Source organism: Pangasianodon hypophthalmus, chromosome 17 (assembly GCF_027358585.1).
Source record: "Pangasianodon hypophthalmus isolate fPanHyp1 chromosome 17, fPanHyp1.pri, whole genome shotgun sequence".
Classification (NCBI taxonomy): Eukaryota; Metazoa; Chordata; class Actinopteri; order Siluriformes; family Pangasiidae; genus Pangasianodon; species Pangasianodon hypophthalmus.
Genome location: NC_069726.1, coordinates 6,375,686 through 6,400,681, shown reverse-complemented (window position 1 = coordinate 6,400,681; position 24,996 = coordinate 6,375,686). Strand labels below are relative to the sequence as shown.

Sequence of the window (24,996 nt, the reverse complement as noted above, 5' to 3'; positions counted from 1 at the left end):
TTTTTCGTTGTGACTTTACAGCATGATCCCTCTTATTATTGTACATGAGCTATTAGACTCTAACTGTCCATATAAAACTCAAAGCCAGCCAAGCAGATCACAGTGGGCCTCACTAGGAAAGCAGACTCTGAGTGTGAAAACACGACGCAGACATTAAGAGAAGTAGGCTAATTGCTGCAAATTAGCCAAACATCTGTTCGTGGCTTTGGTTTACCCTGAGAATTAAATAAGAAATGGAGATTTCTGCCTCTAATGCACAACGTGAATGAGCATAAGATTTAACGGTTACATTTCTGGCTGTTTTTGTGAATCACGTCACTAAACAGAACAATTTGCTAAATTAGCAATGGCAGCAAAGCTGTACAGTAAGTAATTTTGGCTACATTTAGACAGAAGACTATTACGCTCAAACCAACTGTTGGTTTCATTCAAAATTTTTCTAATCCAATCAGACTTTAGTAGATTAGACAAGTCAACAGCTGGTGAGGGCTGGACGTGGAAAGACTCCAAGTGATTTGAAAGAAAGGATTAGCTAAATAAATGAAGCTGATATTTTAAAATGAAGGTGCTCTATGAAAAATAAAGGCAGCTTTTAACAGAAAAGAACTAATGTTTATTTTTTATTCTATAAGAAATGTGTAGAATAGCACAGCCAAGCTAGCATGCTAGCGTGGGTTTGTGTTGTTAGGTCTAATAGCTAGTAATCACCTTGTAAACTCTTCTGTGCTTTGTTACTACTTTTGCCACTCACCTCCACTTATTATCTATACTTCTGGACAACATACAGCTATTTGCATCCCTCCTCTATTCCACTATATTTTGTGTTGTCTGGGCAAAGCGTCTACCAGTTGTCATGGCTTCCTGTCTGTCATTTCTTTGCCCTGCACATTGACGCCTCAGGTCTGTCATTCTGGGCATGGCTCTAGTCACCCCACCCACCGAAAAAAAAAAAAAAAAACAAGCAGTTCAGGACAAACAATTCAGAAATACAGGAACGTACGATATGCCCTTTGTATATATTGCGCATTGTTGAAATGTTAGCATGGAAGAGAATGGAGACTCAGAAAGGGGGAGGGAAAGGTAGCAGCCTGCTTCTCCAGTGATCATCCATGATAATAAGCAGGAAGGAAGGCCCCAGCGGTGGGGCTGTCACACACGCACACACACACACACACACACATGCGGAGGAGGAGACTGAGGAGCCCCAGAAGGTCCCAGTGGCTCTGATGGAGCTGTCAGCATGCAGCCTGACAGGTGCTACCTCGTCTGTTCTCGGAGGTGATCATTCGCTGCCGACGCATAATGGACCATTGTTCCAGCCTGCACACTTCCACACTCATTCCCTCGATCACCACGCCATCAGCCCTCACTTTGTTTGTTGACAAACGCGCCCTTATATCCCTCCAGCAACAGTCTAAGAGATAGTCTAACCAAGCAGGGCTAATGGAGCTAATAATGTGTGAAAGAACTAGCATTGGCAGTTAGCATGACATCATGCTAAGTGGTAACCTTTTTTTTTCATGTATCTTTTGTTGACAATTCTTTTGTTAACAAACTCACACTTAAACCCTTCCAGCAGCTGTTTAATGATACAGAGATGGCACCAAACGAGGCTAATGTGGCTAGTAACGCATTCTTTCTTTGCCTTTCTTTGCCATCCTTTGCCATCCTTTGGTTGAACTATTTCTTAAATGTGGTGGCTAGCAGGTTAAAAAGCATACTGAAGATTGTGCAAGGAGATGTTTTTAGTCATCTTTTAGGTAGAATATGCTTGCAAGAAAATGATGCAATGTCAGATTCGGCTCTAAAGGTGAATAGATGAAGCCGTTTGTGGGGGTGTGAAGTCTCGTCAGACGGCTGGAGGATGGTAATACAGCAGGAAAGAGACAGGCCGAGGGCGAGAGCGAAAGAGAGCGAGCGAGACAAGCATGGAGGAGGGCGATGAGAAGGTCTCGGGTGATGCAGGCAGATCACAGGCAGTCCACAGGGACCAGAACTGGGAATATGTCAGGCTTCGAGCTCAGCGACAGCTGCCTTCATCTGGGAATCTACGCTTGCTGCACCATGTTGAAAAGTCCTGCTGCAGGGAAACGAACAGATGCAGTGTAACTGCTTTAATGCAATGTGCTGTCATGGCTTCCATCAGCTATTCCATGTGCCATCAAGAGGCACTTGCTTTATGATCACACATCCAGAATTCGTTTCAGCGGTATTCACTGACACAATGGAACAATGATGATAGATTAACAGTGATGATAGTTAATGGCAGAGGCTTTTTGATTCACACAGTAGCAAAGCAGCAGTGTTTTGAGTCAAAAATACTCGACCAAAAAGGCTCATCTAGGGTCTTTCTATGAAAATCATTGAAATTTAATTAATCAATCACGAATTATGAATTTTGTCACAAGCCGAGACTAAGAAAAGTCTAGCATCATTATCAGGTATAGATATTAAAGATAAACCTTAGTATACTAATAAACTTGATTCTAAGTCTAAATGAAATCGAGGGTATAAGCAGGGAAGGAAAGACTATCATGAAGTGAAGGGAGACATTTATTATTAAAAGTACACACATCCCTGCAGTCCTGCTGGTCGTCTCCCATTTATCTAAATCACCCCTCTCCAGTGCACGATTTTACCACATGGGAGAGAATGAAGTTTAATTTTACACATTTCATATCAAAGTTACAAGCAATAAAGGGAAATGGCAGAAGCTTCTGCCATACTTAAGATATGATAATTTAATAACATCACAGGAGTCCCATTCCTAATTCCATTCTGAAAGGGAAATGTAGGGATAAACTACTCCACAGTGTCAAACAACCTGCCATAACGGAGGGACAACTAGGGAAGTTATTAGTTATCCCAGGAATCATGCACATTGCTCCTGGTAGCAAATATAGCATTATTATTATTTAAAGTAAATTTTAAATTTTAGTACCTATGATAAATGTCTACTACAATTATTAGGTATTACATGCAGAATTTATAGAAGACAATATTATAGGCATATTTTATACAGTATAGAGGTAGTGAGTACACTACCACGTCTTTAGGAAAACAATAACTTATAAAAATATACTGCAGTTATTTTTAATATTGTATGGTACATCTTTTTGTAATATGTAGTCTCTAGTCTACTAGTTTTCAAATATGCAGTGTTTCAACTATTAATTTTATAATACCACCATCCTCATCATCATCCTCATGATCCTGATCCTCACGTTACAGGAAAGCAATCAGTGACGGGTGGTGTGCCTTTAACAGCGCAAAATTGATTACTTTCCAATAACAGCATGTCCCCAAGTGTATTATTCTTCAGACACCACAAATTTGCTAGTGTTAACAATTTTTTTTTTAATTTATTGAAGAATGGCATCATAGTTTTTATCCATTTATGGTTACATTTATTGTTGTAGAACGTCCACAAAACAGGTTAGTTCTTGTTAACACATATGTTACACATAGTTAAAAAAACCAAAATAAGTGCTTCTTCGTGTTACAGGGAAAAATTTCTCGGCCTGAAAACTAAAAGAAACTGCTTTACCTCTGGTACAAAGTGCCGACAGTCGAGACTCCTTCCAAAAATTCAGAATAAACGTCTTTTTAAAACCCATTTATGTGGAGCATTCTCAATACAATTCCCCATGTAAGGCGCTACTATATAATCTCTAGCGTGTGCATATAAACCCGTGAGATGCCTCATAGCCGGAACTACTCTGAGCTGCTGTTATTGAAAATTAATCAACATCTTCTGTCCAATCAGAATAGAGAATTCAACAGCGCTGTAGTATAAACCATATTAAGTTATATTATGCTATATTAGAATCATTTTTGGGAAAATTGATTACAAATGTTTGAGAGGCAAACCTACCAAAAAGCTTACATTTATATTTATCTATATATACACACATGTACATCTATGTGCCTACACACAATTGGTGGCCATTTTAATAGGTGTACCTGCCATATAAATACATTTCGTTGGTATACCGTTAGTAACCTTAGTTCAACTGTTGCTATGCACCCCGTCTCTACCTCATCTATCTGTGGAAAGGGACCACCACAGGACCACAGCTGATGATATTAGGGCAGTGGATCATTCTTAGCATAGCAGTGACACTGGTACGGTAGTGTGTAAGATGAAGACACTGATAAAGGGCTACAGGATTGATAGATATGGGCTATAGTCACTAACTGTACACCTAGAAGGTGGACTAACATGTAAGAATGCATAGTACTCCAGGAAAGCTGCTGAGCTTGATACACTAGCAGCAGCACCACACATACTGTACTGCCATGTCACTGAAATGTCAAATAATAACACTGTCCTTTTAATTTGTATAACCCAGAGCTGTTTAATTCTCAAATCTGATTGGTCAGAAGGTGTTGATTCATTTTCAGCAGCTCTGACAGTAGTTCCATTTCAAGGAAATTCACAGGTTTATATTGATGCATTTGTTCTAATACATTATGGTTTCTATAGTAACAACTCATTCATCATTTTTGGAAGGAGTCTCCAGTGTCAGCGCTTTGTAACAGTCAGAGGTAAAGTGTGAGTGATAAAAGGAACTAACTTGTCTCAAGGAACTAACACTAGCTGTAACTATAAACTGTTAAAATGTACAACATGCCGTTCATTATTGTATAAAAAATGCTAAACATTGGCAAACTGCTGTGGTAGAAGAGGAATAAAACACTCTTGGAGGAAAATCAGCTTAGGGGTGGTAAGTAAGCCTGCTTCACCTTGGTGGTTATTTTCCATAAAAGCAGACACTGCCATGTATTATTCCTTACTGAAACTACAGGGTGATACACACAGTATTGCAAAGGTGTTTACATATTTTAAGGATATTTACAGCATGTATGCAGCATAGAGGAATTGTATAGGGTACAATATAGTATTTAAACAGTATATGGGTATTTTTATGAATAGTATTTTTCTCATTGAAAAGCGAGTCTCAGGTGCCTGCAGTAGAAGATCTGTACTGAGGCAGTTTGGATGGAGAGCAGGGCTTTTGTCAGAAGCCTATACTCATCTCTCCATCACTCTGACACCTGCTGACAACACCAATTGTGTCTCACACTAAAATGGCCACCGAGAGCATTCATTTGTTGGAGAGTGTGTCTCATGTCAGCGAGATTCTGGGAGCTCTCTCTCTCCCTCTCTCTCTCTCTCTCTCTCTCTCTAAACCCCCACCTTCTTGCGTCTCTCTGTGCTGCTGCTCTCTTTTCAGACTTTATTACTTTGAAACGCTTCTGACCCTGGCTATAATCCCCATTCTATTTCAAGGAGGGAGTTAGTAATAAAGCGCCAATATAAAGGTTGGAATGAAATCCAATGGGGTCCCACGTAGTGAATGTCAGAGAAAGAGCAAACACAGGGGGAGGGGTCGGGGGGACGGGTTGGAGAGAAAGAGCAAGCAAAGGAACTGGGTGGTGGGGAGAAGTGGAGAGAGGGAGAACTGGCAGAGACAGCAGGTGGAGGAGAAAGAGAGTGATAGCACACTCCGAGCACTGTCAGCCGCCTGTGTTCTTTCTGCTCTCTTCGCATTACTAGCCCTCTGACATGTGAGTCCTGGCTTGAAAAGAATTCAGACGCAAGCTTTTTTTTTTTTTTTTTTTCTCATTTACGCTTAAGCATTGCTTCTGGGATTGAATTAGGGCAAAACCATTATACAGTTGCCATGGAGACCCAGGCACAAATGCTGATAAAGTGTGTGTGTGTGTGTGTGTGTGTGAGTGAGAGAAAGAGAGAGAGAGAGATATTCTTTTTCTTGCCAAATAAGCTCAATGAAGCGGACTGCATACATGCCACATTTTGAGCAGGCTGACAGTGAACCCACCAGTGTCAGTGTATGTGTTTGTGTGTGAGTGTGATGAATCCAGCCTGTGATCCTGAATGCATAAGTAGCCTCCAGTCTGCCGGAGTGGCGCAGTTAGCCATACACTCACTGCCTCCGTGAGGTGGACTTGAGCTCGGGCGCCAATTAGGCAAGTGCTGGGCTTCTGCCAGAGGAGCCACAAATAATCTGTCACTTTCAGCAGGCTAGTACAAATGGTCGAGATGGTTATCATTACAAAAACAAGAGCATGTTCACTAGGAGGGAGAAATACATCACTGTGGGCTCTATTCACATGGCACAAAGAGGTGGCGTGCGGTGAATAGGCTGAGCCATAATACCTGAATAAGAATCGGACAAAGAAAAAGATCCTCATTGTAACCTTGGTGCCAAAACTGGCTCATTGTATCACAGATTACATTGAAAAATGGCTTTAAAAATTACTAAGCTGAATACAAATGCTTCAAGAGGGCAAGTTTTTTTTAAACAAACCTTTACTGCATATGGCTGGATATCATTGCACAAAACAGCTGGGCTTTTCTGAATATTAATCCCATATCAAAATCCAAATGACCTTGCTGTTCACTGACTTTACTGTACTTTACTGATTCCAGGCGTGCACTAAGCTCTTTTATTTTATGCAGGCAAGCAGAAATTTTGTATTAGTTTATTTCCCGGCACCACCATTGGACGTCATGGGAGCACCTCGAGCCATGTCATTATAATATATTATACACAAATTTGTCGCAGATCACTTTCATCTCAGGCAAATGGCTGCAGAGAGAGAAATGGCGGAGATGGGAGGCTGAGGCAGCAGCCCCGTGCCACCATTCACCAGAATCCAATTTACAGAGGCAATGAGGGATATGACATATAATGTATCCTAATTTCACATCAGGCAAATATAGCTGCTGAAGCACTCTCCGTACACAACATGCATACCTAAAGATTCCAGTGCAGTGATGGACACACTGCGGGCTGGAGTCACTGTCAATGTTTTGGAGTAATACATGACATATAGGGTCTTTCAATTCCCCCCCAAACTAATTTTAGAATTTGATTTTGCATTTGGTCTCAGAGCGATAACAACATGCATGAAGAAAATCCTTGTAGCAAGTAAAGCAAAGGTTTATGATAAACAGCATATTGCATTTTTGTACACAGTTTGACCTACATGTATATTAAGGATTTAACCGAATATGAATACATTATACGGATTGAATGGGTAATGCATTCTAAACAGATACAAACATATCTGGTTGAGAGTAGAGGTGTGTGTCAGGACTGGAATCATGCAGGATGCAAAAAAAAAGTCTGTGAGTCTGTTTTTACTTTCATACTTTCATGCATGCAAGTGTGAGTAGGAAGCTTGCAGGTCCAAGACAGCACTCATTAGAATGAAACAAACTGGAGGCACACTATTGTATTTTTTTTTGTTTAATGTCAATGGTTTGCTCCAGAGGCCCGACCTAAACACTGCCTTACTTTGCACCACAATGAAACCATATTTCTACCATCTATTGTCTTCTGTACAAACTGGCCTTCACAAAAGAAACATGCTTTTATTTATAGAGCTGCTGCTTCACCTAGCCATTGCAGACCATGTGATATGCACGAGGTAGCATATCTCTGCTGGGGTCTCCAAAAATAATCATTTAATTAATTTTAAAAAATAATTAATTTAAAAAATTTTTGCATTTTTTTTATCATTTTAAATGAACATTTAAATTCTCGTTATTAAAATTCCCAGAAAATCATGGGGCATTATAATGGAATGCCACTTAAAGGAAGCCAATGTGACTATCTGCAACACTGCATCCAGCTTCCTAGTATATTCTGATAGCGTATCTAGTGAACTTTTCTGATCTTTCTGGAATGTAACAAACCTAATATATATTTAATTGGCTATTGTCAACTATAAACAACAGATTTATATTGTTTTCAAACACAGTTCTCTAGTTTACTCAGTCACATTAAATAGAAACCCTGCACAAGCTTATACAATGTACAAGCTGATTAAAGCTCAACTTGAATAAAGTTCTGCTCGGTAGCAGGAAATATAGCAGTAACTTAACTGTCAGAACAGAACAATGCAATCATCTTTGGTATATTAGTTCCTACTAGGGGTTGCATAGACTAGTTGACTAGTCTACTCTTATGTTCAGTAGTTGGCGCTGTGTGGGACTGTTGACTAGTTGGGGCAGTGGGAAAAATAGTGAGAAAGAAAGCAGGCTAAATCTACTTTGCTAGTGTCACTTTGATATCACTTTGTGTAGAGGTGTATAGGGGTGTGAGACTTTTTTTTATCTCACTCTTGCCTGCTCCTGAAGGAATTCTTTCTGTAGTTATGTTGTCCTTTAAGCAAGTACAAGATAAAAAGCTACTATTAATAGTAGGGGTGTAATGATGCCTCATGACACTATGCATCATGACAAAAAAAATGTGACAATGTGCATCGTGGAAACAGCATTCTATTACCAGAGGTCCCAATCTGTGCATCCCATAGAGTTAAAATATATAGAGAGCACGCTGGCCACATGATCATCATCTTTTTTCATGGAGAACCTGTACCATTGCTGGAACTCATCTCTACTTGTGAAGTGACCAGCAGCTCCGGATCACAACAACCAACACACATTACAGGTTATATGGTTTATAAAGCCACATTATATTTGTTAAAAAGAACTCTTAAGTATCTTTCAAACAACACCAGCCCAGCACCGCCACAACTGACAGTGTCCGAGAAAGAGGCGGTGGAAGTTGGGCATTTTAACCGACTTTGGAGCTCTATTTCCAGTTAAAATGACGCCTCAGGCGCTGCTAAAGAGCTCCTCATGTTTCAATCGCTCATTTTCCCCAGGGCAGTTGGACCTTATTTATTTATTTAATAAAAATTTTTGGCAGAATTTACAAATTTATTTTTAAGATATGGTGAAACTGTAGTATATTTTGTTTACAATATTAAACCTCTGTGCGTAACAGTTTTGATTTACTTTGCTTTATGCCGACAAAAAAGGAGACTTTTTAGTCATAAATTTCCTTCAATAACATTTTGTTCAAAATATTACAAAGTGTAGGAACAGCAAATATGAAGACTTTTACTTTAGCCGATATCAGATTGTCTTATTACCTAGTACCCTAGAACGTGGGCGTTAAACACACACATGCTGTTCTTTATTTGTCTGCATGTGTTTGGCATGCACATTAAAGCTGCCAAAATATTAAGTGCACTGTATCACTGGCCAGGGGGGACACAGACCAACATATGACCACATCTCTCCCTGATGCCATTTAAGAAGTTTTGCTATACAAACATGCCACGTATGTGGCATCTGTATAATGTCTTTTCATCGCTTCCTCCCCACTGCAAATGGAGCCCATGAGGGAAAGTGCGCCACATGCTCGTTATAAAAGCTGCCATGGCTAGAAACTACTCCTCACTCTCTGGTGAGCTACACAGCACACAAACAGGCCTACGTTTCGCCAAATCCAAAGCTGAAGCCAAGTTAGACAAAGCAATCCCTTCTTACATTTTCTCTGTCCCTTGAGTTCCTTTTATTAGTTCACAGATAATTAGTCACTGTTAAAAATCAAGTAAATGTGCATTAACAATGGTCTTCATGTTAGCAAGAAAAAAAAGACTTCCCTGAAAAGTATTGCAAGCCAAGCACTTTTTTTCTACACGTTCATAAGATAATTGCTGCATGCTCCTCTATTGTCATAAATCAAACATAACGACTGTTATCACTCAACAATTCAATTCAGCATAATAATTCAAAGAAGGATGCACAGCAGTGGCATATAAATAAGTAGGCTAGGTGAGCTAAAATTAGCGCTCTTTATAACGTGGCATACACATAGCTATGAATACCGCAGGCATGCAATCCTTTTTTCACAGGAGTGTATGCAGGAATCTGTAATGCCTGGCATGGGCGGACGCCTTCATTCCAGCACTGAGGGGCCTGAGGGGCCTGGCCGTGTCCACATCATCTACATTCCCACACATCCTTGACGTGAAGGATTGTGAAACATCTTTTATCACCATTGTATGGCACGCGGGTCTGTCCAGATGGGGGGGATAAAACATGCATGAGTCGCCCGCAGCTCCGAAAATAATTATACTCATTTACCAGAGATGGAGAGAGTGCATCCAACCAAGTCAGCAGCCATCATCCCGACAAAGCTCCCAGCATACTAATGAAGACGTGGGACAATGACCAATCGCCCAAACCCTCTCTCACACACACTCTCTCTCTCTTTTTCTCTCTCTCTGCATTTTGCTTCATGGAAATTTCACAAGTAGGAAGAGCAGGAGAATATACAGTAACCCACATATTGCACATAATGTACCTATTCACTGAAGCTTGAACAGTGCAATGAAACTGAACCATGTCTAGAGCAATACTTAGTTACACGACTTGCTCAGGTATGGTTATGTAAAAATTCTATACACATACAAACATACATATACACACACATATACACACACAACACAGATCAGCCGTAACATTAAAACCACTGACAGGTGAAGTGAATAATATTGATTATCTTGTTACAATGGTACCTCTCAAGGGGTGGGATATATTAGGCAGCAAGTGAACAGTCAGTTCTCAAAGTTTATGTGTTGGAAGCAGGAAAAATTCATAAGGATCTGAGTGACTTTGACAAAGGCCAAATTGTGATGGATAGACGACTGGGTCAGAGCATCTCCAAAACAGCAGGTCTTGTGAGGTGTTCCCGGTATGCAGTGGTTAGTACCTACCAAAATCGGTCCAAGGAAGGACAACCGGGGAACTGGCGACATGGGCACCCAAGGCTCACTGTTGTGCACAGGGAGCGAAGGCTAGCCTGTCTGGTCCCATCTGACAGTAGAGCTACTGTAGCACAAACTGCTGAAAAAAGTTAATGCTGGCCATGATAGAAAGGTGTCAGAACACACAGCTTGCTGTGTATTGGGCTGCGTAGCTGCAGACCCGTCAGAGTGCCCATGCTGACCCCTGTCCACTGCCGAAAGTGCCTATAAAGGGCACGTGAGCATCAGAAGTGGACCATGGAGCAATGGAAGAAGGTGGTCTGATCTGATGAATCACGTTTTCTGTTACAACATGGGGACAGCCGGGTGCATGAGGTGGCACCAGGATGCACTATGGGAAGAAGGCAAGCTGTCAGAGGCAGTGTGCAGTTCTGCCTGGCATCTTGGCATTCATGTGGATGTTACTTTGACACGTATCACTTATCAAACATTGTTGCAGACCAAGTACACAGCTTTATGGCAACGATATTGCCTAATGGCAGTGGCCTCTTTCAGCAGGATAATGTGCCCTGTCACACTGCAAAAATTGCTCAGGAATGGTTTGAGGAACATGACAATGAGTTCAAGGTGGTGACTTGGCCTCCAAATTCCCCAGATCTCAATCTGATCAAGCATCTGTGGGATGTGCTGAACAAACAAGTCTGATCCATAGAGGCCCCAGATATGTCTTGGTGCCAGATACAACAGCACACCTTCAGAGGTCTTGTGGAGTCCATGCCTCAATAGGTCAAAGCTGTTTTGGCAGTACAAGGCATATTAGGCAGTTGGTTTTAATGTTATGGCTGATGTGTGTGTATATTTTATATATATATATATATATATATATATATATATATATATATATATATATATATATCTCCAGCAGCTTGGTCCCCTATACACAATCATAGAATATATATATATATATATATATATATATATATATATATATGAGCAAGGTGACTGATTCAATGCTGTGTGTACTTTTCACAAATATATATATATAATGAAAATAACAAACTAATTCTCTTGCTGCATCATTATTATGCATAATTCTCAGCAGATCTGTACTTTTACAGCAACTCAGACTCCACGAACCAGAAAATAAGATTTCCATTCAGCCAGGATGATTATTTGATATGGAATATCAACTTGGTGTGGTAATCTGACAGTACAGTTAAATCCAAATCTCCCCCGCCTGGTGCAAATTGCCATGAATGTCATGGGAAAGAAAAACCCCAACCTTATGTGAGCAATCAATTCTCAGGCAAGCCAAAAAAATTCTGTCTGATCCTTCCCACACTCGCCATGGTGAATATGAACTATTACCCTCTGCTAGAAGATACCCGGTCTATCCATGTAGGCCCAATTGTTTTAAAAATTCTTTGTGGCAGAGTCCGTGCCAGATGGAAAAGCAATTGCACCCGTGGAAAACCATGAAATACAATACACAGATAGTATTGCTTTTCGTTTGTGATATGAGGACAATATGCCACACTGAAAAGCAAAACCTTCATTGCATTGCTCCTAAATCCACAGCAAGAAACAATCAAGGGACTGCTTTTTGAGAATTTAATGCTGACTTTGTGCCAGAAGTGAATGCAGTTCCCTGTTGCATTGCGTTTCACTTTCGTTGGTGCACTGCAGTAGTGCCACACTGAAATGCAATCACTGTGCAATCATAACCTTAAGCCATGCTGTAATTGGTGAAGATAAGAAGCGCCTGATTGCATCATTTTCCAGGAGGTGTTGCTGTCTATATAAAGGAACACCCTTTACAGTGTCATATTGGTTTCTTCATTCCTACTGCACCGAACCCTTAATCATCAGGGTTTTCAACATTATTACTAAAACATGGTAAATGATAAATGTGTTAATATGACTTTAAAAAAAAACACACAGGACCTATGTGTTGTGTTACCAAATTCCTTAGTCATTCAGTGTTGTATCCTCAGACATCACAAAGTAGGTATTAGATTAATCTTCTAAATAGGTACTGAAGTTTTTCAGGTTCAGGGAATTATGCAATAATTTATCATGGATTTATGAATTCTTTATTATGCATCACGTACCTGTGATGACTTATGACATATTAGTTAGGACACTGGGATTGTGTAGGACAGTTGGATACATGATTATTAAATTGATACTAAAGGGCATGTTAAGATATTATTTATTAGACTATACTCAAAGTCTACACACAGGATTTTGAACACAACACAAAATAGAAACTATCTATCTATCTATCCATCCATCCATCCATCTATCCATCTATTTTTAAACCATAACCCGTTCCTGCACAGTGTTCACACTTATGGACAGTCAATTTAAGGCTGTTTTTGGGGAAATATAACATGTAAATCACTCCCAGATCGCTCGAGACCATTACTCTAATTTAACATAAAACATTATCCTGACTTCTGTTGCTCTCTGTAGATTGTTTGCCATTCTCAATGCAACATCTCTCTAGATCTTTGTGCATTACTACGTTGTTTTTAAAAAAAAAAAAAAAAAAAAAAAAAAAAAAAGAAAAAAAAAGAAAAAAAAAAAATTCAATGTATTCTGTAATTGTGGTCATCAACATTAAACATTTTAGACCTGAACGTTGAAACATGACGCATTAGCTACTCTCCCAACTTCCCCTAACACCCCCACCCAATGTATATTTACTATGTATATTTCACCTGGAAAAGTGGATATAGTGGACCTTTAAAATGATTTAAGGTACATAAAATGGACCGTACTTAGTTTATAGAGTAAAAGACACACTAAAGGTACAAAAGGTGTGCAGTTTTGAACCTTTTTTCCGGGAATGCTTTCTTTATTAAAGGGCACCACACTGTACTTTTTCTTCTATTTGTTGTTGAATGTCACTGAAACAAGTCTCTGCTATGATTTGCATTATAGCTGCTATAAACAATCAATCTCTCTCCACAACTCTTTTTTTTTTTTTTATAGAAGGCTTTCACTGTGCCACAAACCTGAAATGAACAGTCTTAGTTTTGATTGTTACAAAGCGCCAGAGTCTTTGTTGATAAAAGTTTTCAAGGATTCACAATTACAATTCACATAATTACTTAACTCTTACACCATTGTTTTGTCCATAGAAAACCCTAATCTTTGCCCGTTGCTTAGCAACCAAAATAAGTTAAGAGGGTTTTAGGCACTCCGCATCGCGTTGTGCCTTAGAACACCCCTCCCCATGATAAAATCACTGCAACTCATGCCTTCAAGTGGCTTTAATAACACAGTGATGATAACTTACAATTGGGGTCATAAGTTTAAATATGCCTTGCAGAATCTGCAAAATGTTAATAATTTCTTAAAAAATAAGTGGGATTATAAAAATTGCATTTTGTTTTTTATTTACTACTGCCCTGAATAAGCTATTTCACATAACAGATATTTACATATAGTCCACAAGACACAATAATAACTGAATTTACACAAATGAAACCATTTTCATGTATTACAAGCTTCAAAAGGAGAGCCACTTCAAAATCAAACGCTGCAAACCGGGCAGCACGCTTCACCTCGGGACGAAGGATTGTGTCATTTGCATTTATTGTGGGCTCAGTGGATTTCCACAAATGAAAGCGGATTTTACATACTCTTGATTCTTAATACTGTGTATTGTTACCTGGATCATCAACGACTGTTTTTATGCTTTGTGATAGTTGTTCATGAGTCCCTTGTTTGTCCTGAGCAGTTAAACTCTCCACTGTTCTTCAGGAAAATCCTCCACGTACTGCATATTCTTTGCTTTTCCAGCATATTTGACCCCTTTCCAACAGTGGCTGTATGATTTTGAGATCCATCTTTCCACAACAAGGACAACTGAGGGACTCCTATTACAAAAGGTGCAAACACTCACTGATGCTCAAGAAGGCAACACAATACGTTAAGAGCCAGGGGGGTGTAAACTTTTGAACAGGATGATCGGTGTAAATTGTTATTATTTTGTCTTCTGGGAAACATGTAAATATCTTATGTAGCTTCTGAAGGGCAGTACTAAATTAAAAAAAAAAAAAATCTTTAAACAAAATAATTTACAGCGATCATCCCATTCAAAAGTTTACACCCCCTTGGCTCTTAATGTAGTGTGTTCTTGAGCATCATCATACAATTTTGTTTGTTACTTAATTTATCGGTGCCAACAATGGGGGAACCGTACTATTCAATTTACTATGTGCTATTCACATAACCCAAATGTGGGGGATCCCCTCTCCAATTTAACCCCTGGCTGTTACTATAGAAACAATAACATACTAGAACGAGAGCTTTAATATAAACCTGTGATTTATCTTGTAGCTGATACTACTGTCAGAGCCGTGCTGGTACAAAAATATAACCTACAACTTCCGTCCAATCAGAATTGAGAAGTCAGTGGCACTGTGGTTTAATAAGTATATTTTCCATTCTATCCTAATCCTCTAGGCTCCTTTCCAAGCATCTCCCTGGTTTGCTTACCACGATTGCCAGCATTGCCAGGTTTTTATCCGTGTGGAATGTTTTTTTCTGTTACCTGGTTGCTGCACGCTGACAACATTGCAGTTGAGGAGATGAGCTGCTCTCATACGAGGTGCAATAATTGATGAATGGGATGTTTAAAGGGGAGAAAAGAAGTGAAGAAGTGTGCTCAGCAGTGCATTAATCAACCCTTCTGATTGGACCCCCCATCTCTGAATAATGCCTTTAAAGCAAAGACTCTTAAAGCTCGCTTATTAAATTTGTCTCACCTTGCAGGTGAGTCGGGTTTGATCTACGGCACTCAGGGGAGAGATGAAGCCTTTGAGAAGATGTTCTAATTTCAGAGATATTTGAGTAAATGCAAGGATTCTCAATCTCTTTAGTGAATTAGCCTTTAGAAAACAACTCAATAAAAATAATAATAATGATAATGATATAGCAGTCAGAAGGGCTATAAATAAGGTGCAAAAGCAGGTGATTTTCTGTGAATAAACGATGGGAAAAAATATCTACAGAGGATTTAAACACATTTTACTGTGGTATGAGAAGAGTTTATTGTGTTTATAGTCTTTGTTGCTTTGCATTTGCCTTACAGATTTTTCTCTAAGGAAATCTCTAAATGAATGTTTTATGAATGAATGATGTGTATGTCGAGGCAGGTAGTTAGCTGTCTATCGATTTGTCAATCTATCCTCCATCACAACCCCACCCCCCCCTTCTCTCTCTCTCTCTCTCTCTCTCTCACCTGTTTCACTTCTTTTTCTGGTCAAAGGTGGGCACCTGCTCAATGAGCTTTGATTTATGTCTTTCAATATTAACACATTTTTCATCCTCGGCCCACAACGGAAAGCAAACCAGATGAAGGATGGGAGGTAATCAAGAGCCTAATGTGAAGAAACGCCTCACCACAAATGACTAATGAAGTTGCTAAGAATTCAAACGGCATTAGTTGAGAGATTATAGATAGAATATTACAGTGACTTTCACGTGTTCTGTAATGTCCCCTAATAAAGTTCTGCTAAGCAACTTCGCTTTCTTGTCCAAAGTAGTTTAGACCGAGTCTGCATGTCATGATGTTTCATAAAGTAAATTTTAACTGAATATTTCACACAGCTGCGTAGAACTTGTAGAGTTGTAGAATAGGTCCTAAATATTAACATAAAATGTTCGCATTAAGAGCATCCCTCATGAAAAATGACAATGTGGTTTACATAACTATAGCTGTGAAAGGTAATGGATGACAAATCTCATATTTGGCTCAAAAGTCTGGAATAGTTTCTAGAGACTGAAAGCAATTAGAAAAACAAACAGATGACCATTTGTTTGCATTCATTTGAAATATTGTAAGGGTACCAATAATTTTGTGACTTTTTTCTTTGCAAAATTACTACTATTTAAGAAATAACTTCCAAGAATTTTTTTTTCCTCCAACTAATTCAGTGGCCAATAATTCTGCAGCTGACTGCATGAAATAATATGAAAAGTTGCATTTTATATTTTCAGCTCTTTCCTGTAGTGCACGGGCATAACCACCTGTGTAGCAGATGGAAAAACGTGTAGATAAAGAAAGCGAGCACCAAAGGATGCATCCAAGTAGCCTTTAGCATCTGTCCTCTGAGATGCAGCATTGACAAACTTACAAGCAGTAATTGGTCCATTATAAATCCCTTGGATCTCGATTGATTTTTCTGTTTTTAGGGCCCGGTCAAATAATCATCGTCTAGACATGGCGATTTGTATCACAGGCTATTGCGCTGCAGAATGTTGTTCTGATTCCAGTGGCTTATTTTCTGTAATTTAAAATAGCAGCTTAAGTGCATTTGTAACAGGAAATAGCAACTGTTCATTCCACATTTACTGAGAGAGAGAGAACTGTGATGAACGCCAAGAACAGGCTTATCAACCACATAAGCCATGTCCGTTCATAACATCCTAACCAGCTGCACCATTAGATAAATAATGAACAACAACAACAAAAATCTCATTTCTTACAAGCAAAACAGCTAATGTACACCTTCATAATTTACAAAGTTTTACTTATTTATTTGTTTTGTTTCCAAAATGGTTCCTATTAACACTAATGTAATCTCTACAGAACACCCAATGTGGTCAAGAAGCATCCAATTTCACAGAAACAGGCCCTGACATAGTAAACGACAATACAACATGGCATGTGAATTGGTGTAAATGGAAGATTTTAAAGCCTAAAGACAGTTTAAAGCCTAAATACGTTCGCACTCCAGATGTTTAAGTCTAAAACATACACTTAAAAAACAGCAATTTTTTTTTTTTTTAATCATGCATAGAGAGACTGTAAATTTTGAAACAGCCTTAGACAATATAGTCAGGGGTGCTAAAACTTATACAAACTGAGTAGCGGCCTAGGACGAGCGTTCACATGGTAAAGTTTTGGTGAAAATTATAATATGCTTCTCTTTTTTTTTTTTTTTCCAAGTCTGGTTAAAGAAAAACAGGAGAAGATACGATTCATGCTCCACCGAAAGACACCAGCACGGTCTAAAAGCAACTGCTATATATAGATTTTAGTTTGCATTTAATTTAACAAGCAATAAAAACCATAACAAATAATAAATATGAGCATTAATGAGCATGAGCATGTCTTTATAGCAGCTATTATTCATAACCTACAGACTCACAGGCTATTCAGAGGTCCTTCCCATCTAGCATTTATTCCATGATTAATAATAATAATATATGCTTTATTTTTTAATGGTAGCCATTATAATTTATTATTTTAAATTCATTATATTCACACAGTTCTTAATAACGCTGTTGTCATCTTTATCTCATTTGGAATATTGGAATCTATTTATGGAAAAACAACATTAGTGACACTTTATCAAAGAATAAGCTCTACAACGGAAAACAAGCGATCAAATCCTGAGGGAAATTTCATTCACACCATTTGATGTTTTGTCAGTTATATTCTGCAGGCTAAATTTCCCATTTTCTTAATTAGCATTTAAATGTTAAATCTTTGTCCACTGCCATCTCTATGGTGTGACTGACGGTGCGTTTTCAGTGCGGCTAATATGACAGACCTAGCTAGTCAATAGCTAGCTTGCTTTCTAAGACCTAGCACACTTAGCTAGCAAGCTAGCAATTAAAACACTATTATGCAGACAGTCTGCTTTTACAGCTGGGTTTGTTAAACTGGCTCCTTATTTACTCAAAAGTTTAGAAAGTTAATGAAAATATTACTGCATCATTTTGAATAAATATATTTATGTTTTCTAAAAGTGGTTTTTCTTTTTTTTTTTTTTTTTACTGAAATGTGGAAACAGTTCCCCAGTTTTTTTAACAGCAACAGTAACCAATATTGACAGTTAACAAGGTCTAAAGTGTCCCAACAATGAAATATAAAATTTAAAGCAACTGAGCTCTACAAGTTAGCATCGGAGTACACTAATACGAGTTATCGCATAAAAATAAGCCAAAAGAGCATCTATATTCTTCCCAATAAAACAGGAGTTAAGCCATTCAACATATTAATCTGGAAAAACCTGTGGATGTGTTTGGTACACCCCGATATTAACTGACACTGCCTGGAAGCCCCGCCCCTATCTCACGTCTCGATTTTCCCACATGAAAGATGCACTGAAACTATCCATCGCTTTCTGTTGAGGTAAATTCACACCACTTTGTCATTTATATGGAATAAAATCTATTAATGTAAATTCAACATAGCTAACATTAGACAAGTATACACTTTACATCACTTAACTATATTTATTAGGGATACCACTAAAAAATTTGAGGCAAAAGTAGTCAAAAAGGGCACTTCCCGTTTTCAGCCAAAAGAGAAAATAATAATCCTGAATAATCAATTGTGAAATTTAATATATGATAATTACAAAGTGATTAAATGAGTTTTCGCAATTGCCACTGCCAGCCAGCAGTTCCCGACTGCACAGCTGCTAATATTATTATTATTAATGCTAACATTATTTGAAATTTATTTATGATTGCACATAGTCCAAGGCTAATAATAAACAGATTTTAAAAATGTGTAATTAAACAAAGAAAAACGTCTAATCTTTTATATAAACGAATGTTTATCACTGCTATAAAATACCGTAAGTGATAACAGGAGCTAAACACTTCTGGACATGCTTCGAGTCAGGCAACATTACGCCCAGTCATTGATGAATTTCCTATAGCAGCATGCTTCAAAGTGTTTTATTCTTTACAGGGCACATATGCTAGATCTTTTTTAAAGGAATTATATTAATACAGATATTTTACAGCAGTTCAAAGAAATCTCATGCACCATTTATCAAAGTAGTCAATAAAGGGTGTGTGACTGGGGGCGCTGACTTCCTGCTGGGTGAAATATTCATTGCTGGCTGGCTGTGGGAAACACATGCTCTAATGCCTACAAACGCACTGCCAAAGACTTTTTCACCTCACCAGTCATCACATGAAAGGCTGGAAAAAGAGGCCCAAAGGGCTCCATTCTACTGAGACCAGCCTTCGGGCCAACTGTTCTCCACACTAAAAATACACTGTTTTAGGATATTGTATCTAACACTCTAACACTCTGCAAATGGTGTCCAAATCATTCAGTGGAGGTTTGCCGCAATGTATTCATCTTTTATAGCTGCTACTGTTTCAGAGATGGAGGCAATATAATGGCTTTCAGCACGGTCTACTGAACTTAAAGGAATGGTTCAGGCATCTACATTTAGCCCAAATGGAATCAATCAGCAAAATGTGTTCGCGGTCTGAAATCTTTAGTTTTGCACTATGTGCCTTTTTTTGGTGACCTTTTAGACTTCCATTACTAGTTCGCAAATAAAAAAAAAAAATTGTAAATTTCATTTTTCTCTAAAATATTCCTCCAAAATCATGACATCACTAGGAATTCAGAGGAAACTGTAGCTTTTTAGCAAAATGAGTCCTTAGTATACACTAAAAAGTCAACTTAGTCTTTAACTTCAAGATTTAGGCTCAATATAAACCTTTAATAGAATGTCCATATCTTGTGCAAGCAAATATATTGACACAAAATCTAGTAAAATGAACCTGAGATTTGGACAACTCCAGTCTTGCACTCGGTTCATGCAGTTAAAAATGTTCCAGCACGTTTCCAAGGTAAACTAACTGCATATCTAAATGCATGCTCTATTTCGATGAACAGTGCCAGGGAAGGGCAGATACAGGACAATCTGAACCCAAAAAAAAAGTTCAAGGCATAGCAAAGTGCATAAGGAAATTTCATCTAATATTCTGAGATCCACTGATTTCTATTTCCCCACTCTGACAGGAGGAAGGACCAAATGACACAAGATAGATGCGTCTCATTTGAGATGAGCCGTGCGTATTGAGGACTATAATAAACTCAGATTGATGGGGTGTGCATCACTCATGAAAGGTAGGTAAAGGGGCTGATAAAAGCCACTAAAGACAGAGAAAGAGATAGAGATGCAAACAGGGAGTGACATGAAGAGTGAAAATAGCGCCTTTATAAACTCTTGTGCCGAAGGCCCTGCCGTGCCCTACCTGACAGTAGCTATAAGTTCAGGAGTGAAATGATGATGTATTCTGAAGCAAAGACTTGCAGGCTTCATTTAGCCTTTCCATTGGGCAGACTCTTTAAAATAATTGATTTTCAAAATCATTTTTCAACAATGCATCTAAGAAATCATGCGTCTAAGCATTAAAAATGCATTAGCCTATCTCAGACAACAAATTCTCATGTTTTACAAGGTCTCTTTGCTGATATTTTGCTATTAAATTAGTAATATAGTTGAATTTTTAGCACAAATTTAGCAAATACACAAAATGTAGTTAACTAGCATCAATGCATCAGGACATTAAAGCTGAAATTCTGATCTATCATCTCATATTCATCTTTTGATCTCAAACCCAAATGTCTTCAGTGTATAGCAAAAATAACAGAATTGGCCTTGCCGTTCCAATATTTTTGGAGAGTACTGGATAATTTCAATTAAAGGGCTGTACAACGCAATTTCCTGCTCAATATATTCCAAATCTTTCCTAGGTGTGAATGTGTGAACAGGGTTGAATGAAGGTTGCTGATATTTTAAATATATTCTTAAATCAGTAACACGGTTGAGTTTTTAGTATAGAAGAAGAAGAAGAAGAAGTTTTATTTGCATAGCGTCTTTCCACAAGCTCAAGGATAGAGTTAACAAATACACATAATGTGGTTAACTATCATTCATGCTAATGGCATGACGATTTAAGGACATTCTAATGATTTGCTTATAATTATTTGTATTAATTAATGATTGATATTCAATCTATAAATTGCCCAACATAGATTAATATGGCATTCTACTTTCACAGTGACCTCATCGGTCTATATCACAATATCATCGAGTATATAAAGTAAAAAAAAGAATGCGAGAACTTACTTTTCTTCTTCTCATGATCTTCAGGAAATGTGGATGATGCAACTTCCTGTTGTCCAAGCAATTTATAGAATATTCCAACTCTTTCCTAGGGTAGAAAGCATGCAGGTAACAGGGTTGAGTCAATGATTTGGGACACTACATTGTTTTGTAACCTGTAATGGATGGATGACTTATGGAAAAGGAGTCAAGCATGAGAATTTTACATATTTTAATAATTATATATCAATGTGAAGAGTAGTTATGGTGAGCTGGCAACATAATAAAAGTGAAAAAAGTAGGTTTTTTATTCATGTTTTTAAGTTATTTGTCTGAAAGTTGCATACAGGGTGTTATGAAGGACACTTTACCTGGGTTTAAAATGTCTTTTCATATGTACATATTTCTACATGTCATAAACAAATGGCACCCCAATCATGGAATCAGATATAAATCAAGTATTGGGGAACTCAGGTCTTAGTTTCAAGGCCTCAACAGGGCTTGATAAGAATTTAAAAAAGCACAGAGACACTGAAGACTTTGATATCCATGAGCAAACACCCTATGCTTTGATTTCAAGTGTACTTTCCACTGCATGGCTTTTTAACTCTTTAAGATGGCGCAGGAGTGGGCTTAGCTCAGGTCACTATTTTAATAAAAAAAGCACGTGTTTATACAAACTACATTTTTGCTTTCACATTCATTTACCTTTGGTAATCTGTTCCGGAACAAATATTGAAAATAACCGCTCCAAATTTTGTACAAACAGCCCCCCTTTTTCAGCGCGACAGCACCGTCTCATCTCACGCCATGTTCTAATTTCTCTCCTGAGACCGTCTGTTAATGCGCATCCTGCTGGTGTGTGGAGAAGCGCGACACCCTGTGGCCAACTGCTATAACTGCAAGTCTACACAAACACACTGAAGAGCATGCATTACTGAAACACTGAAAGGTTATTTTAGAAATATAAAGTTACTGATAAAGTAGAAAGTGTTACTATCTGGTCAAACTTCAGTAAAATAAATAAATAAATAAATAAATAAATACCACCCTTTATTTTCCTCTTCCTTTTTTTTGACAGCATTTTAAATCCAGATACTGATTGCATCTTAGCAACAGAAATAAAAAAAAAATTTAACTCCATTTACTAATAATGTGTCTAGAAAATGTCAAAATAAAATAAAAAATGACAGTGAAAGTGATTTGGGTTTTTATTTATTTATTTATTTATTTATTTATTTATTTGGATTTCTATGTGTGTTTTTATAATTTGGTGAGGACCAAATGTCCCCGCAAGTACAGGAATACCTGAGAGCTTTTACCATAACTGAAACTTGCATTTTAAAAAAGTTAGCTTTAGCTGTAACAGAGCATTAATTAGCTAAATTCCTAATTATATGAATTCATATTCAAATTACAGCAATTATGTCAATTAAAGGGCCTCACAAGGATACTAAGACATACATGAGTGTGTGTTATTAGAAGCTTATTATATGATGTTTAAAAACATTAGGTAATGTTACCTGTTTCATAATAAATCTAATTTTTGGGGAGAAAAAAATCCAAAGACTTTTTGCCTGGCTTGCACGAATAAACATTAAGCTTTTTAATTATTAATCCACTTGAACCAAAACTCTAAACCTTGTTTTAAAATCACTGTAATTGCATTTTATCTTAATCTGCCATTTGATCTAAATTTAATTCTGTTGCTCCATTACTTTAAACTCAGATTGAAATTTCTGTACAGCTATGGTGAAGTAAATTTCCTAAATGACAGCATGTTTAAGATCAATTGACGGGAAAAAAAGCAACACAAAGCATTTAATTTTTTTTTTTTAATTAGTACGTAAATAACGAGCGTAATATTTGAATAGTTTGTATTATATTCATAAAATAAATGTCCTGAGAGGCTCAGTGAAATTGTAATGTAAAGTTAAAGGCGTTCCTGACTGCAAAAAGTTTGAGAACCCGTGATTTAGTCTTGTTTTCACTCCTAAGTGTTCACTCATGGCTCAAACGAAATTCCTGCAACATATCCTGCATTGCCAGTCCTGCTAAACTTGCACTGGATAGTCTTGCTTTTTACTCTTTTGTTACTATCACATGCACTGCAGTATGTCGTCTCCCATAACATCTGTCCTCTGAGTCCCATTTCTGACACCTTTGCGTGCCACTGATGGATAATCAAATAGATTCTGAACACAATCTGATCATCTGCCACTAGTGAAATATACGCATTGGGGGAAACTTGACAGAATTTTAATAGTAGCACAGAGGATAGTCATGAGGGAAAATTAATTGTGGCACATGCTGTGCTGATGTATGACAGGCTTTGAGTGGCAGAAATAATGGCTTTTTCATCAAAGCATGAAGGGACACGGTGAGATAAACCATAGCCAGCAGGTCGGAAGAGAGACAAGTGGAAAAAAGTACTGCTCAGACCCACAAACAATTAAATGAGGTTCTATACTAAAGTCAAAACCCAAAAAAACCCTTTAGTGGCCTAAGTAGGTCAACTGTCCACTGTCCAACTGTCTACATGTGCAGGATATCTTCCACATCAGGTGTGGACGCTATCTCCTGCCAGCACATGTCACGTTACTTCCTGTTTCAAGTTTCGTGATGGTGGCGTAAGGGCTGTTACGGTCAGACGTGAAGACAGAACACCTTCCTGATATTTAAAAGTAGACTTTCATAAGACTGGAGTGCTGTCATTATCTCACTCTTGAGGTACAAATGCTTGTCTTCTGGGAATATCATACACGAGAATGGCTTCTTATATGAGTATGGCTCCTCATTTGTAGTGTTCCTGCATGATGATCCACTTGAGCCTTACCAAAGGAAAATCATTTTTTTTAAAAAACAACAACAACAACAATAAAAGGATGAACCTAGTGCGTTCTAGGTTCATAAGTGACATACTGAACTGCTCAATCAGTCCATGGTTTGAAAGGAATTCTTCAACGTGGACGCAAACTTGCAATTATAAGAAGCAAGCCCAAAATCAGTCCTTAATGCGAACTTAAGTATGTTGGCCAAGAAGGGTTTTTTTTTGGCAACATCAGGCAACCAGTAGTGACACCACACTGTTCTGATTGGTTTAATGTTGGTTGTCCACATTGTTTTTTTTCTTCCCTATGCAGAATTTGGAGCTCCACAAAACCCAGACTTTCTTCTCCAGGCAGATATTTTTACTGGTAGCTGACAAAAAGTAAGACTTAACATTTAGACTTAACATTCATTCACAACACCTTTAATATCCTGTACAATTACCCACAAACCTGTGCTCCAAGCATTTCTGCTGGGTCAGCTTTTCTGCAGGTTTGATTATTAGTTTTGTAACATTGAGTACAAACCTTATTTGCAGTGCTCCATCACCTCTTGCACCTTTATGCTCCCTTTTTTGTTAACCTTTAAACCTTTTGGATCTCACACAAGTAGCAGGGGACAGAACATGAAATCATAATGAGCAAACAGCAGCTGGAGAAGGTTTTCAGCACCGTTTCAACACAGA

The 24,996-nt window shown here is 38.0% G+C and overlaps 1 long non-coding RNA gene across 2 annotated transcripts in view; it reads right to left on the bottom strand.

Annotated features, from left to right (window-relative positions):
* Positions 1 to 22,481, bottom strand: part of LOC128320866 (uncharacterized) — a 61,401-nt gene extending 38,920 nt beyond the window's left edge. Inside the window, exons 1-3 of one of the 2 annotated variants that reach the window (XR_008304460.1) lie at positions 22,191 to 22,481; positions 21,507 to 21,591; positions 13,504 to 14,483 (exon numbers count right to left, since the gene is read on the bottom strand). This is a non-coding gene — a long non-coding RNA (uncharacterized LOC128320866). Of the gene's footprint in view, positions 1 to 13,503; positions 14,484 to 21,506; positions 21,592 to 22,190 lie in introns of those variants that run through there. The other variant, XR_008304459.1, reaches the window with a different exon arrangement.
* Positions 22,482 to 24,996: the final 2,515 nt, after the last annotated feature.